Here is a 16,374-nt window from a genome sequence, read left to right on the forward strand (position 1 = left end):
ATTCTCGCTGTCTCTGAGATTCGGTATCAAGACAAGGAAGACATCTGAATTACCATTCTTGTTACTGAATTTATACAGAATATCTGGTGAATTCATACTAGAGGTAGGAAAAGCTTAAATTTCCCTATGGTATTCAAAAGACGAATAAGTAATCGGTCAAAATAGGAAGGACTAAGATAAAGGCTTAAAGGTTATAATTTTATTTTTTTTTTTTAATTTTTTTTTTCAACGTTTTTTATTTATTTTTGGGACAGAGAGAGACAGAGCATGAACGGGGGAGGGGCAGAGAGAGAGGGAGACACAGAATCGGAAACAGACTCCAGGCTCTGAGCCATCAGCCCAGAGCCCGACGCGGGGCTCGAACTCACGGACCGCGAGATGGTGACCTGGCTGAAGTCGGACGCTTAACCGACTGCGCCATCCAGGCGCCCCGATTTCTTAAAAGACTTAATAGAATTTCAAATTTCATGATTATGTAGCAAGATTACTTGAGTCGGAGAGTTATGCTGCCCTGCACCTGGGAACCCTACTTGGATTTAGTGTGAAACGTTTCTGTGCCTCTTCCTTGGAAAGATCATCAAATCATTTCTAAGTAACACTGAAGTTGGCAGGTTGGAAAAGATGGAGTCTAGTTAGTGTGTTTTCTACCACCTAATGCAAGACGCCTTTAACAGTTACAGCGTTAAATGTCCATAGAGGAAGGTTTTCTTCTTGCCTCTCATTTAACCATAAACAGTCAAGCTGATAACTTCACCAAGAAAAGAAACGACACTGTTCTAAAATCACATGTGTATTCTCCACTGTTAACTCCCTGGCAAGTTTATGGGGGTGAAGGTGTTTTCAGCTGCTTAGCCCCAGAACACTGACCTCCACAGAACTCAACAGGGCCTGTGTTTGGGGAGTCAGGAATGTATAATGCTACAGAGTAGTTAAAATCCACGTTTCTTTCACAAGTTTCTTATATAAACATTGCCATAGAAGATTATGATTTTATAATGAGGTAAACCAATGCCTTTGTAATTTAAAACTGATGAGACTAAGTTCTAGGGGAGAAAAAAAATTACATGATCGCACTAATCCTTATAGGGTAGATGGCATCAGCACCCTTCTGTCAGGCAGAAAGCAATTAATTAAAATAAATGTTCTGCCAAGATTATTATACCTGTTGCTGATGATTTGCTCTTAAATTAAGTCTAATTTGTTCAGGAACATAAATCACAGCGTCGAGATTTGTGTGAGAGGCAGGAAAGCTAGACTCGTGACAGACTACTGACAGATGGAAAAAAAAAAAACCCAATCACCTTTTATGTAATTAGAATATTCCAGGTTTATGAAATATCTGAGATTCTACATGTGTTAGGTACTGCTTAAGGCCTAATTCTATTAGGAATGATATAGAACTGATTTTTATTTTCTTTGGCTATGCTGTTTGGAAGTAATGGTAATCTGAATACATTTTCACTGATACCAAATAATGGAGAAGCCATGAACTTACTTTTTAATGGATGATCAAACCAACAATTTGCAAAGGACATAGGAACTGGGGTCAGTGAGCAGGACTTCTAACCTTAGGCTCAGGCAGTTTCTAGCCTTTTTGTCACGGAATGACTATGCAATAGTTTCTTGGAACAACGGAGTTGTTGGAGAAGGCCTTTAGTAAGAAGTACTGTGATTAAAATGCATCAAGGGTCGTCCTACAGATGAATTCAGTTTGCCATGTCACCATTTAATTGCTGAACGATCTTGGGCAAATCCCTCAGTCTCTGAATCAGTTTTAAATCTACATCATGGGGATGGTAATACTCCCAAGTTTGTGGGAATGAGCATTCAGTACACTATCATGTTCTAAGGGTTGTGAATGCTTTCTAAAATAACAGTGCTAAATCCCAGGAAGTCTGCTTGGGCCTATGGTTGTACCTTTGATGTGTCCTCGCCAGTTTCTTGGTTGCAAACAGTGGGAACAGTGGTTTGGTTAAATTACACCATCTGTCCTACTAAGAGCCTTCTATTGGCTCAGAATCCAATTCAGGAGCACACAATGCATTTAGTTCTCCTGTTTGCATAGGCTCCGTTAATCTGGAACAGTTTGTTTTTGAAGTGTAATGGAAAGTTATTTTATAGAATGTCCCTCAGCTTGAGTTTGATATTTGCTCATGATGAAATTCAGGTTATATGTTTTCAGAAAGAATACCACAGAAGTGGTGGGTCCATCTCAGCCTGTCCGTCAGGAGGCGCATGGATGTCAGTGTCTCATTTCTGGTGACGTTAGCTTTGTTTAAGGTGGTATCTGCCAGTTTTTTCCCCTAAACAGTTATCTTTCTTTTGTAATTAGACACGTTAAGACTATTAGAGGCACCTGGCTGGCTCAGTTGGTAGAGCGTGTGACACTCGATCTCAGAGTCGTGCATTCAAGTCCCACGATGGGTGCAGAGATTACTTAAAAAAATTTTTTTTAACATTTTTTTTTTAATTTTTTTTTCAACGTTTATTTATTTTTTTGGGATACAGAGAGACAGAGCATGAACGGGGGAGGGGCAGAGAGAGAGGGAGACACAGAATCGGAAACAGGCTCCAGGCTCTGAGCCATCAGCCCAGCACCTGACGCGGGGCTCGAACTCACGGACCGCGAGATCGTGACCTGGCTGAAGTCGGACGCCCAACCGACTGCGCCACCCAGGCGCCCCTTAACATTTATTTTTGAGAGAGAGAGCGAGCGAGCAGCGCAGGGGCAGAGATGGAGACACAGAATCCAAAGCAGGCTCCAAGCTAGTAGCACAAAACCCAACACGGGGCTCGAACTCAAGGACCACGAGATCATGACCTGAGCCAAAGTCGGACACTCAACCGACCAAGCCACCCAAGTGCCCTGAGCTTACAAAAAAAAAAAAAAAAAAAAAAAAAAAAAAAAAGATGTATATCTCATTATTCATTTTACTGTCACCCGTTCTAGCATCCATTGATTCTTGCCTGAAAGAATTATTACTGTGGTATTTACCAAATAATGTTTTTATTATTTATTTTTATTTTAGTGCATGCAAGCAGGGGAAAGGGGCAGAGAGAGAGAATATCTCAAGCAGGCTCCATGTTCAGCATGGAGCCCGACACAGGCCAGCCTGGAATCATGACCTGAGCCGAAATCAAGAGTCAGATGCTCAACCAACTGACCCACCCAAGCGCCCCCAAATGTTTTATTTCCATCATTCCTTTTTTTTTTTTTAATGTTTATTTTTGAGAGAGTACAAGTGGGAGAGGGACAGAGAGTGGGGAACAGAGGGTCCGAAGCGGGCTCCGCACTGACAACAGAGAACCCAGTGCGGAGCTTGAACTCACAAACTGCAAGATCATGACCTGATCTGAAATAGGATGCTCAGCCGACTGAGCCACCCAGGGGCCCCTTCATCGTTCCTTCTTATTAACTGGAATTCTATAAAGAAGAGTTTTCCCTTCTCCCCATTTATTTATTCCATTATTTATACCAGCACAGACTCATGGATATTTTAGGTTCTGTGTTACTGTCTATTATCATTTATTTTGTTCCGTTGTCCTAGATTTGGCCATTGGGAGACCCTTGAGTTGGTTCTTACGTCCTTTTGACATGTCCCCATTTTTTGAGCACTTATTTACTTTCTGGCACCACATTTTATGAACTAAATTTTCAAGTTAACAACCACCAGCGTACCTTTATGTGACGGGGAGAAAGATGGGTGGGGAGAAGCGCAGGTAAGGAAAGAAGTGGTATCAGTTGGAATATGTAAACACATACATAACAAAATGAGGAATTAGGAGAGAGGGAAGTGGGACTCACCCCGGGCTCACGTTTTCACCCAAAGTGGGGCTAGAACTCACATGACATGGGATCTGTGAGAATCATGACCTGAGCCGAAGTTGAATGCTTAATGACTAAGCCAGGTGCGTTTTGTTTTGTTTTTTAAGGTTTTATTTTTAAGCACTCTCTACACCCAACATGGGGCTTGAACTCACAACCCTGATATCGAGGGTGGCATGCCCTTCTGAGCCAGCCAGGCACCCTAGGCAGATGTCCTTCTTATAAGAACAGTCATATTGGATGAAGGGCCCGCTCGACTCCAGTATGATCTCATCTTCACTAATTACATCTGCAATGACCCTATTCCCAAATGAGGTCACTTCTGTGGTACCAGGGGTTAGAACTTCAACATCTATCTTTTTGGTGGACAAAATCCAACCCATAACAGGATCATAAAAATGCCAGCTCTCTCCAAGTTAATTTAATGCCATCCCAATGAAAATAAAAATGTTTTGGGGGAGCCTGGGTGGTTCAGTTGGTTAAGCATCCAACTCTTGGTTTTGGCTCAGGTCATGATCTCACAGTTCATGGGCTCAAGCCCAGCAAACCATGGGATTCTCTCTCCCTCTCTCTGCCCCTCCTCTGCTTGCACTCTCTTTCTCAAAATAAATAAATAAACTTGGGGCGCCTGGGTGGCGCAGTCGGTTAAGCGTCCGACTTCAGCCAGGTCACGATCTCGCGGTCTGTGAGTTCGAGACCCGCGTCGGGCTCTGGGCTGATGGCTCGGAGCCTGGAGCCTGTTTCCGATTCTGTGTCTCCCTCTCTCTCTGCCCCTCCCCTGTTCATGCTCTGTCTCTCCATGTCCCAAAAATAAATAAAAAACGTTGAAAAAAATAAATAAACTTAAAAAAATGTTTTTATGGAACTAGACAAGTAGATCCTAAAGTTTATGGAAAACAGAAAACACTGAAAAGAGGGGTTATAAGGCTGAACTAGTGCTACCAGATATTAAAACCAGAAGCCTCTATCATAGAAACAGTATGGTACCAGTCCATTAACAGGCAAACCAATGGAACAGAATAGAAAGTCTAGAAATAGAAATTTAGTATATGATAAAGGTAGCATCTCAAATCACTGGGCAAAGGTAGACTTTTTGATAAAAGGTGTTGGGGCAACAGGATACCCATTTGAGAAAAGATGAAATTACATCCATATCTCCTAGCACATATAAGAATAAACTCCAAATGGATTAAAGATCTAAACTTTATTTAGGGCCACCTAGGTGGCTCAGTTGGTTAGGCGTCCAACTTCGGCTCAGGTCATGATCTCGCAGACTGTATGAGCCCTGTGTTGGGCCCTGTGCTGACAACTGGGAGCCTGGAGCCTGCTTCAGATTCTGTGTCTCCCTCTCTCTCTGCCCCTCCCCAACTCACACTCTTTCTCTCTCTAAAAAATAAACATTGAAAAAAATAAATAAAATTTTTATTTATTTTTAAAGACCTAAATTTTAAAGAGGGAAACCACGTAAGTACTAGAAGAAAACACAGTTAATTATTTTATAGCTCAAGTGTAGGAAACAACTTTTCTGTTGGTATTGAATCAAAATCCAGATGCAATAAAAAAAAATGTTGATAAACTTGGAGATCTAAAAATTTGAATTTTGAAAATTTTACTGAGGCATATGTGAGATACCACATATCTATTTCAAATATATAATTTAATGCTTTTGTAAATTTATCAAATTGTACATCACTATAAATCAGTTTAGAACATTCTCATCAGCCCAATAAGATCCCTCATATACATTTACTGTTAATCCTATCCCTGCCCCCCTCATCCCTACAACCACTAAACTACTTTCTGTTCTACAGATCTGCCTTTTATGGACATTTTATAGAAGACATCATATGATATGTGGTCTCTTGTGTCTGGCTTCTTCCGCTGGGCATAATGTTGCTTTTTTAAATGTTTATTTATTTATTTAGAGAGCACAAGCATGCATGTGTGAGGTAGGGAGTGACAGAGAGAGGGAATCCCAAAATGCAGGGCTCCAACTCATGAACCTTGAGATCATGACCTGAGCGGAAATTGAGTCAGGCACTTTTTTTTTTTCTGGGAGAAGCCAAGGTGGCAGAACAGCATGGAAGTTTTTTTTTGCACCTCGTGTCCATGAAATACAGCCAGATCAACACCAAACCATCCTGCACACCTAGAATACTGATTTGAGGATTAACACAACAATACGCACAACCTGAACCACAGAACTCAGCAGGTACTCAGCGTGGAGAGGTGAACTGGGGGAGAGAGAAGCCATGGAGGGCAGGGAGTTGTTTTTGCTTGCGGAGAGAGGAAGGAGATTGGGGTGTAGGGGGCAGAGAGAGTATGGGAAAAGCACCCAACCCAAAAAGCGGCTGGAGAGAAAGTGGAAAAGTGGAAACAGCTGCAGGGATTGAACAAAAAAGGGAGAAAGGAGAAAAGAGAGAGTTTAAATTCCATTAAGACTCTATAAACAGGGGGAGTGCAGAGTCTGAAACTCCGCAGATCGATACCTGGCTGTGCTTTGCTGGGAAGGGCAAAACCCCAGGAGCAGAGTGAAGTCTGGGGGGTGCTCAGGCCACATGGGGAGAGGCGGCTCCCCTGCTGGAAGGACATTTGGTAGAGACTGTGCAGCCACCCAAGCAGACCCCAGAGAACAACCACATTTGCTGGTACTGGAACAGGGTCGTTAAGGTGAAGCCTGGTGCCAGATGTGTGTTGTGATTTTCCATAATCTCTGAAATGCTTCTGCTGCACGATCGCACAAACTTTTTCTGGGGCAGGCTGGCACCCAGCCACAGTCTCTGTGTATCAGCAGCAGCACGATCCCATGAACGTTCCTGGGTGAGGCTGATACCCAGCCATTGCTCAGTGAGACCCTCCTGCAGAGGATCATAATGGATCAAAACCGCAGTCCCTCAGAAGTGAGGGGTCGGGAAACACAGCCCCATCTGAGAGAAAACTCAGGAGGGTGGTGCTGCCTGGCAACCTGACAATTTGGTCACGGACAGCGTAAAAGCGGGGAATGGACAGAAGCTGGAGACAAAGAACGGGTGCACAACTGCTGATCAGGGAGAACAGAGTTCCAATACTAGAGACTGGGTAGCTGGGTGATGCCATTTTCACCCCTCCCACGCGTACGCATACACACCTACAAGTGCCACAACAATCCACACCAGTAAGCTAAGCAGCGCCATCTAGTGGAGAATGGAGCCATTACACTAAGCCCCACCCAACTGGGCCAACCTCACTCTTCAGGAACACCACCAGTCTCTCCGCCTGCTTAGTTTACAGACTATAAAGTGCTTCACAGTCTGACTTCCAGGGGAAAACAATGTAATTTCGATTGTATTTTAGTCCGTTCATTGGTCCATCTATTCAATTTTTTTTTCATTTTCGCTTCTTTTTCTTGAATACAGAAAGAAAAAATTTATTTTTAATTTTTATTTAAAATATTTTTTTCTACTATATTTTTTACTTTTTTGTAAATTTTTCAAATTCTATTTTACTTTAATCATTTCATTTTATTCTATTTCATTGTATTCATTTTTTCAAATTTTCAAATTTTTTTTTTTGCCCTTTTTTCTCTAATCTATCAAGCCCCTTTCAACACCCAGACCAAAACACATCTAGGATCTAGCGTCATTTATTTGATTTTGTGTGTGTGTGTTGTTTTTAATTTTTAATTTTTTTTTATTTTTTGCCTTATCAATTCCTTTTCTTTCTTCAAAATGACAAAATGAAAGAATTCACCCCAAAAGAAAGGGCAGGAAGAAATGACAGCCAGGGACTTAACACAGATACAAGCAAGATGTCTGAACCAGAATTTAGAATCATGATAATAAGTATACAAGCTGGGGTCGAAAATAGATTAGAATCCCTTTCTGTGGAGATAAAAGAAGTAAAAGCTAGTCAGGATGAAATAAAAAATGCTATAACTGAGCTGCAACCTGGAATGCATGCCATGGCGGCAAGGATGGATGAAGCAGAGCAGTGAATCGGCGATACAGAGGACAAACTTATGGAAAATAATGAAGCAGAAAAAAAGAGGGAGACTAAGGCAAAAGAGCATAATTTAAGAATTAGAGAAATCAGTGACTCATTAAAAAGGAACAACATCAGAATCATAGGGGTCCCAGAAAAGGAAGAGAGACAAAAAAGGGGTAGAAGGGTGTATGTGAGCAAATCATAGCGGAAAACTTTCCTAACCTGGGGAAAGACACAGACATCAAAATCCAGGAAGCACAGAGGACCCCCATTAGATTCAACAAAAACTGACCATCAACAAGGCATACCATAGTCAAATTCACAATATACTCAGGCAAGGAGAGAATCATGAAAGCAGCAAGGGAAAAAAAAGTCCTTAACCTACAAGGGAAAGCAGATCAGGTTTGCAGCAGACCTACCCACAGAAACCTGGCAGGCCAGAAAGGAGTGGCAGGATATATTCAATGTGCTGCATCAGAAAAATATGCAGCCAAGAATTCTTTATCCAAAAAGGCTATCATTCAAAATAGGAGGAGAGATGAAAAGTTTCCCAAACAAAAATTAAAGGAGTTCATGACCACGAGACCAGCCCTGCAAGAAATTTTAAGGGGGACTCTGAGGGGAGAAAAGATGAGGGGGGAAAAAAAAAGACAAAAAGCACCAAACACTAGAAAGGACGAGAGAACACCACCAGAAACTCCAACTCTACAAGCAACATAATGGCAATAAATTCATATCTTTCAGTACTCACTCTAAACGTCAATGGACTAAATGCTCCAATCAAAAGACAGAGGGTAACAGAATGGATAAGAAAACAAGATCCATCTTTATGCTGTTTACAAGAGACCCACTTTGGACCTAAAGACACCTTCAGATTGAAAGTAAGGGGATGGAAAACCATCTATCATTCTAATGGTCAACAAAAGAAAGCCAGAGTAGCCATACCTATATCAGACAATCTAGACTTTAAAATAAAGACTGTAACGAGATGAAGAAGGGCATTATATCATAATTAAGGGGTCTATCCACCAAGAAGACCTAACAGTTGTAAACATTTATGCTCCAAATGTGGGAGCACCCAAATATACAAATCAATTAATCACAAATGTAAAGAAACTCATTGATAATAATACCATAATAGTAGGGGACTTCAACACCCCACTTACAGCAATGGACAGATCGTCTGAACAGAAAACCAACAAGGAAACAATGGCTTTGAATAACACACTGGACCAGATGGACTTAACAGATATATTCAGAACATTTCATCCTAAAGCAGCAGAATATACATTCTTCTCCAGTGCACATGGAACGTTCTCCAGAATAGATCACAACTGGGACACAAATCAGCCCTCAACAAGTACAAAAAGATCGAGATCATACTGTGCATATTTTCAGACCACAATGCTATGAAACTTGAAATCAACCACAAGAAAAAATTTGGAAAGGTAACAAATACTTGGAGACTAAAGAACATCCTACTAAATAATGAATGGACTAGCCAAGAAGTTAAAGAGGAAATTAAAAAGTACATGGAAGCCAGTGAAAATGGTAACACCACAGCCCAAAACCTCTGGGACGCAGCAAAAGGCGGTCCTAAGAGGGAAGTATATAGCAATCCAGGCCTTCCTAAAGAAGGAAGAAAGGTCTCAGATACGCAACTTAACCCTACACCTTAAAGAGCTGGAAAAAAAAAAAAAACATCAAATAAAATCCCAAACCAGCAGCAGACAGGAAATAATAAAGATTAGAGCAGAAATCAATGCTATTGAAACAAACAAACAAAAAAAAACAGTAGAACAGATCAATGAAGCCAGAAGCTTGTTCTCTGAAAGAATTAACAAAACTGATAAACCACTAGCCAGTTTGATCAAAAAAGGATCCAAATAAATAAAATCAAGAATGAAAGAGGAGAAATCACAACCAACACAGCAGAAATAAAAACAATAATAAGAGAATATTATGAGCAATTATACACCAATAAAATGGGCAACCTGGAAGGAATGGAAAAATTCCTAGAAACATATAAACTACCAAAACTGAAACAGGAAGGAATAGAAAATTTGAACAGACCTATAACCAGTAAGGAAATCGAATTGGCAATCAAAAATCTCCCAAGAAACAAGAGTCCAGGGCCAGATGACTTTCCAGGGGAATTCTACCAAACATTTAAGGAAGAGTTACCACCTATTCTCTTGAAGCTGTTCCAAAAAATAGAAATGGAAGAAAAACTTCCAAACTCTTTCTATGAAGCCTGCATTACCTTGATTCCAAAACCAGACAAAGACCTCACTAAAAAGGAGAACTATAGACCAATTTCCCTGATGAACATGGATGCGAAAATCCTCAACAAGATATTAGCCAACCAGATCCAACAATACATTAAAAAAATTATTCACCATGACCAAGTGGGATTTATACCTGGGATGCTGGGCTGGTTCAATATCCACAAAACAATCAGTGTGATTCATCACATCAATAAAAGAAAGGACAAGAACCACATGATGCTCTCAATAGATGCAGAGAAAGCATTTGACATAATACAGCATCCGTTCTTGATAAAAAACCCTCAAGAAAGTAGGGATAGAAGGATCACACCTCACACCTTGAGATCATAAAAGCCATATACGAAAGACCCAACACTAATATCATCCCCCATGGGGAAAAACTGAGAGCTTTCCCCCTAAGGTCAGGAACGAGACAGGGATGTCCACTCTCGCTACTGTTATTCAACATAGTATTGGAAGTCTTTGCCTCAGCAATCAGACAACACAAAGAAATAAAACGCATCCAAATCGGCCAGGAGGAGGTCAAACTTTCACTCTTTGCAGATGACATGATACTCTATATGGAAAACCCAAAAGATTCCACCAAAAAACTGCTAGAACTGATGCATGAATTACACAAAGTTACAGGATATAAAACCAATGCACAGAAATTGGTTGCATGCCTATATACTAACAATGAAGCAACAGAGAAATCAAGGAATTGATCCCATTTACAATTGCACCAAAAACCATAAAATATCTAGGAATAAATCTAACCAAAGAGGTGAAAAACCTATACACTGAAAACTATAGAAAGCTTATGAAAGAAATTGAAGACAACACAAAAAAATGGAAAATGATTCCATGCTCCTGGATAGGAAGAACAAATATTGTTAAACTGTCGATACTACCCAAAGCAATCTACATATTCAATGCAAGCCCTATCAAAATAACACCAGCATTCTTCACAGAGCTAGAACAAATAATCCTAAAATTTGTATGGAACCAGAAATGACCCCGAATAGCCAAAGCAATCTTGAAAAAGAAAACTAACGCAGGAGGCATCACAATCCTGGACCTCAAGCTGTATTACAAAGCTGTAATCATCAAAACAGTATGGTATTGGCACAAAAACAGACACTCAGATCAATGGAACAGAATAGAGAACCCAGAAATGGACCCACAAACATATGGCCAACTAATCTTTGACAAAGCAGGGAAGAATATCCAATGGAATAAAGACAGTCTCTTTAGCAAGTAGTGCTGAGAAAACTGGACAACGACATGCAGAAAAATGAATCTGCACCACTTTCTTATACCATACACAAAAATAAACTCAAAATGGATGAAAGACCTAAATTGAAGACAGGAAGCCATCAAAATGCTTGACGTTGGCCACAGCAACTTCTTACTCAACACATCTCTGGAGGCAAGAGAAACAAAAGCAAAACTGAACTATTGGAACCTTGTCAAAATAAAATCTTCTGCACAGTGAAGGAAACAATCAGCAAAACTAAAAGGCAACTGATGGAATCAGAGAAGATATTTGCAAATGACGTATCAGATAAAGGGTTAGTATCCAAAGTCTATAAAGAACTTATCAAACTCAACACCAGAAAAACAAATAATCCAGTGCAGAAATGGGCAAAAGACATGAATAGACACTTCTCCAAAGAAGACATCCAGATGGCCAAGTGACACATCACAAAATGCTCAACATCACTCATCATCAGGGAAATACAAATCAAAATCACAATGATATACCACCTCACACCTGTCAGAATGGCTAACATTAACAACTCAGGGAACAACTGATGTTGGCGAGGATGTGGAGAAAGAGGAACCCTTTTGCTCTGTTGGTGGCAATGCAAGCTGGTGCAGCCACTCTGGAAAACAGTATGGAGGTTCCCAAAAAACTAAAAATAGAAATACCCTACGACCCAGCAATGCACTACTAGACATTTATCCAAGGGATACAAGTATGCTGTTTCGAAGGGGCACATGCACCCCAATGTTTACAACAGCACTATCAACAATAGCCAAAGTATGGAAAGAGCCCAAATGTCCACTGATGGATGAATGGATAAAGAAGATGTGGTATATATATACAATGGAGCATTACCTGGCAATCAAAAAGAATGAAATCTTGCCATTTGCAACTATGTGGATGGAACTAGCGGGTATTATGCTAAGCAAAATTAGAGAAAGACAAGTATCATATGAGTTCACTCATATGAAGACTTTAAGAGACAAAACGTGAACATAAGGGAAGGGAAGCAAAAAATATATAAAAACGGAGGGGAACAAAAGATAAGAGACTCATAAATATGGAGAATAGAGGGTTACTGGAGGGGGTGTGGGAGGGGGGATAGGCTAAATTGGGGAAGGGGCATTAAGGAATCTACTCCTGAAATCATTGTTGCACTATATGCTAACTTGGATGTAAATTAAAAAAATAAAATAAACACTTCAACAACAAAAAAAAAAAGAAGAAAAAAGAGTCAGATGCTTACCTGACTGAGCAACCCAGGGGCCCCTGGGCATGTTTTTGAGGTTCGTTTATGTCATAGCATGTGTCCACAGTTTGTTATTTTTTACTGATGAATAATATCCCTTGTATGGATATACCACATTGTGTCTATCCATTCACCATTTGGGGCTATTATGAACAATGCTGCCAAAAACACCATAAAAAAGTCAAAAGACAAATGACAAACAAGGAGAAAATACTTGCAACATACACTACAAAGTACTAATATGTCTAACACATAAAAAAACTTTCCAAATTTGAGGGGAAAGTCCAAAATTCTGATTTAGAAATGAGCCAAAGACATGAATAGACAATTCACCTAAAAAGATACTAAAATGACCCTTAAACATATGAAAAGAAATTCACTCATACTAAGAGTGCAAATTACAAATGTTATCAAGAACAGTGACTAGGATGGGCACGAAAAAAGGCAGGTAATTACAAGTGTTGGCAGGGATGTGCAGAAACGAACCCTTGTGCGCTGCTGGCAGGACTGTAAAATGTGGCAGCCTGTTTTGAAGACAGTCTAGCAGTTCCTCAAAAAATTAAACAGTTACCATATGATCCAGCAATTCCACTCCTGGGTATCCAACCACGAGACACGAAAACACACACCCACACAAAAACTTGTATGTAAATGTTCACAGTGGCATTATTCACAACAGCCAAAAGTAGAAACAGCCCAAACGTCCATCCCCCGATGAATGGATAAACAAAATGTGGCCGACGCACCTAGTGGAACGGTCTTCTGGCACAAAAAGGAATGGGGTATCACTACATGCCACAACAGGGATGAACCCAAACAATATGCTAAGTGAAAGAAGCCAGACATAACAGCCACATTGTATGCTTCCATTTATACAAAATGTCCAGAATAGGCAACTTCTTAGAGTCATAAAGTTTACAGGTTGTCAGGGGCTTCAGGGAAGGAAGAATGAGGGGTGACTTACTACTAGGTACAGGGTTACTTTTTGGGGTGATGAAAATGTTCTAGAATTGATTGTGGTGATGGAGGCACAGCTCTGTGAATATTCTAGGAACCACTGAATTGTGCACCCTAAATGGGTGAATTATACAGTATGTGAGATATGCCTCGATACGGCTGTTACAAAAAAAAAAGAAAGAAAAAGAAACTACTGGAAAATACCATTTCTCTACTGTCACTGCAGCAAACATTCTAAAGCTTGATAATATACTCTGTTGACAATGCCGTGGGGTAACAGACACTCCTGTACATTGTGAGAATGCAAAATGGAAGGCAAATTTGATCATATCTAACAAAATTAAATTTATATTTACCCTCTGATCCAGCAACAACAGTTATAGGGCCTTGCTCTTTTTTTAAGGTTAGTTTATATATGTATGTATGTATGTATATAATCTCTACACCCAATGTGGGGCTCGAACTCATGACCCCAAGCTCAAGAGTTGCATGCTCTTCCAACTGAGCCAGCCAGGCCCCCTCTGGGGCCTTACTCTTAAAATACACCTGTAATAACAAGAAAATACACAAGCATATTCATGATTACTCACACCTGCAAAACAGTAGAAACTACCTAATCATCTAAATGAAGGATACTGGCTACATAAACTATGACACATCCACATAATGGAGTACTTTGTAGCTGGAAACAAAACAAAAAAGATGTTGGGAGGCACCTGGGTGGCTCAGTTGCTTAAGCATCCAACTTTGACTCAGGTCACGATCTCATGGTTCACATGTTTGGGCCACACATCGGGCTCTGCTGACATCTCAGAGCCTGGAGCCTGCTTCAGATTCTGTGTCTCCTCCTCTCCCTTCCCCTCCCCCACTCACGCTCTGTCTCTCGCTCTCTCAAAAATAAACACTAAAAAAAAAATTTTTTTTTAAAGATGTTGGAAGATCTCTAGAGGATGATATGGTCATTTCCAAGAAAATTGTAAAGTGAAAAAGAATATAAAGTCTGTTCCCATTTGTGTAAGAAAGGGGAAATAAGTAAAAATGCACTTTATCTCCTTATTTTTGCAAAAGGAAACACAGGAAGGATGAACCAGAAAAAAAAAATGAAAGTAGTTACCTATAAGTAGTGTGTGTGTGGGGGGTGGGGGGTGGACAGCATGAAATAAATCGGGGAGGGAACAGCCTTTGCAGGGTATATCATTTTGTGTAGTTTAATGCTGGGGTCAGAGGGGACAGCTTCGAAGGGCTGCCACTGTCCAAATATGGACCAACTGGAGCATCAAAATTAAGATGACAGTAAAGGATTCTAATCACTGAATAAAACAGGAATCCAGGAGACCAATTTAGTAATAAACAGGTAAGTATATACATGGGGGGAGACAGGAGGTTCTTCCTTACAGTAATGCTGACATATATATGGAAGGACTGGTAGGACTGGAAAATCTTCACCTTGCTTCCATCGTAGTAAATATTGATTTGGATGAGACTCATCCATGGATGCTAAATCTCTGGGAGAGAAAGTCTGATAAGGAGCAGGATATTTATATAGTTTTGAAGTATCCGTCTCTTGACCACTTATTAGCTCCAAGGGGCAAAATTGTAACTACAGTGGGGAACCTGGCCAGTGCTTTGACCAGCTGATCAAAATGAACATTACAACCATGGGCAGGTGCACACATGCTTCTGGATGCAATCATCGCGGAAGGACACAGATCACTGATAGTATTTTGGCTGAGAAAGTATAATCTTTCTGAATCTGTGAGGAAACATCAGGCAAGCCCCGACTGAGGAACAGTTCTATAAAATATCTGGCCTGTGCTCTTCAAAAATACCCATGTCATAAAAAGTGACCAAAGGCGGAGGAACTGTTCCAGATAAAAGAGGAATATGAAATGCCCTGCATGACACTGGACAGGATCCTGCACTGAAGGAAAAAATGCTATAAAGGACATTATTGGGACAGTTGACAAAACTGAAATATGGACTAAAATCATATAAAGCATTGTATACAGTGTTACATCAATGAGTACTGTGGTTACATGAGAGAATCTATTTGTTCTTCTCTCAAATGGCTCAGACAAAATACACAGTAATGTATGCTTGGACATACATATGTAATCTCACACACACACACACACACACACACACACACACACACACACACCTAGAAAGAAAATGATAAAACAAACATGGAAAAACTTTTTTTCTTTAATATTTCATTTTTAAGTAATCTCTACACCCATCATGGGACTTGAACCTACAGCCCTGAGATCAAGAGTTGCACACTCCACTGACCAAGCCAGCCAGGCGCCCCAAACATGGAAAAGTTTTTAATTGGCTGGAATGGTCTGTACTGTGTCAACCTGGTTAAGCCAGAACGCTGTTTCCCAGAGTCGCCTTTCCCATGTTTCCATGTCTGAGACTGGACATACAGAAGTAAAACACGACTCTCCAAACGCATTCCGGGTTAAATGCAGTGCAAGAGGCAGAGGTGTTGGCAGATTCCAGCTTGTTCTATTCTCTGCTCCACGGCCAGCTCTTCTTCCTAACTGCAGGTCTTACTGACCAACAGTGCCACCCTCCCCAGGTCCATCACCGGACTCTTGGCTGTAGCACCTCAGAGGCAAGAGTCCCCCAGGCCTGTCTGCCAGCCTCCCTTTCAGTGCCCCAGGCCCTGCTTTGGCAGCTGAATGGGCCAGAGTCTTCACGATGACCTGACCAGTTGGTGACTCCTCACCCTCCAAGTTCCCCTTTCAGACACAGTCACATCCCCAGCTCCTCCCACGGCTCTGTTCTTTTCCCTATAATAAATCCCTTCTCACTCACAGTGGCCCTGCCTCCCTGACAG

The sequence above is a fragment of the Lynx canadensis genome, chromosome X, assembly GCF_007474595.2.
Source record: "Lynx canadensis isolate LIC74 chromosome X, mLynCan4.pri.v2, whole genome shotgun sequence".
Taxonomy (NCBI): Eukaryota; Metazoa; Chordata; class Mammalia; order Carnivora; family Felidae; genus Lynx; species Lynx canadensis.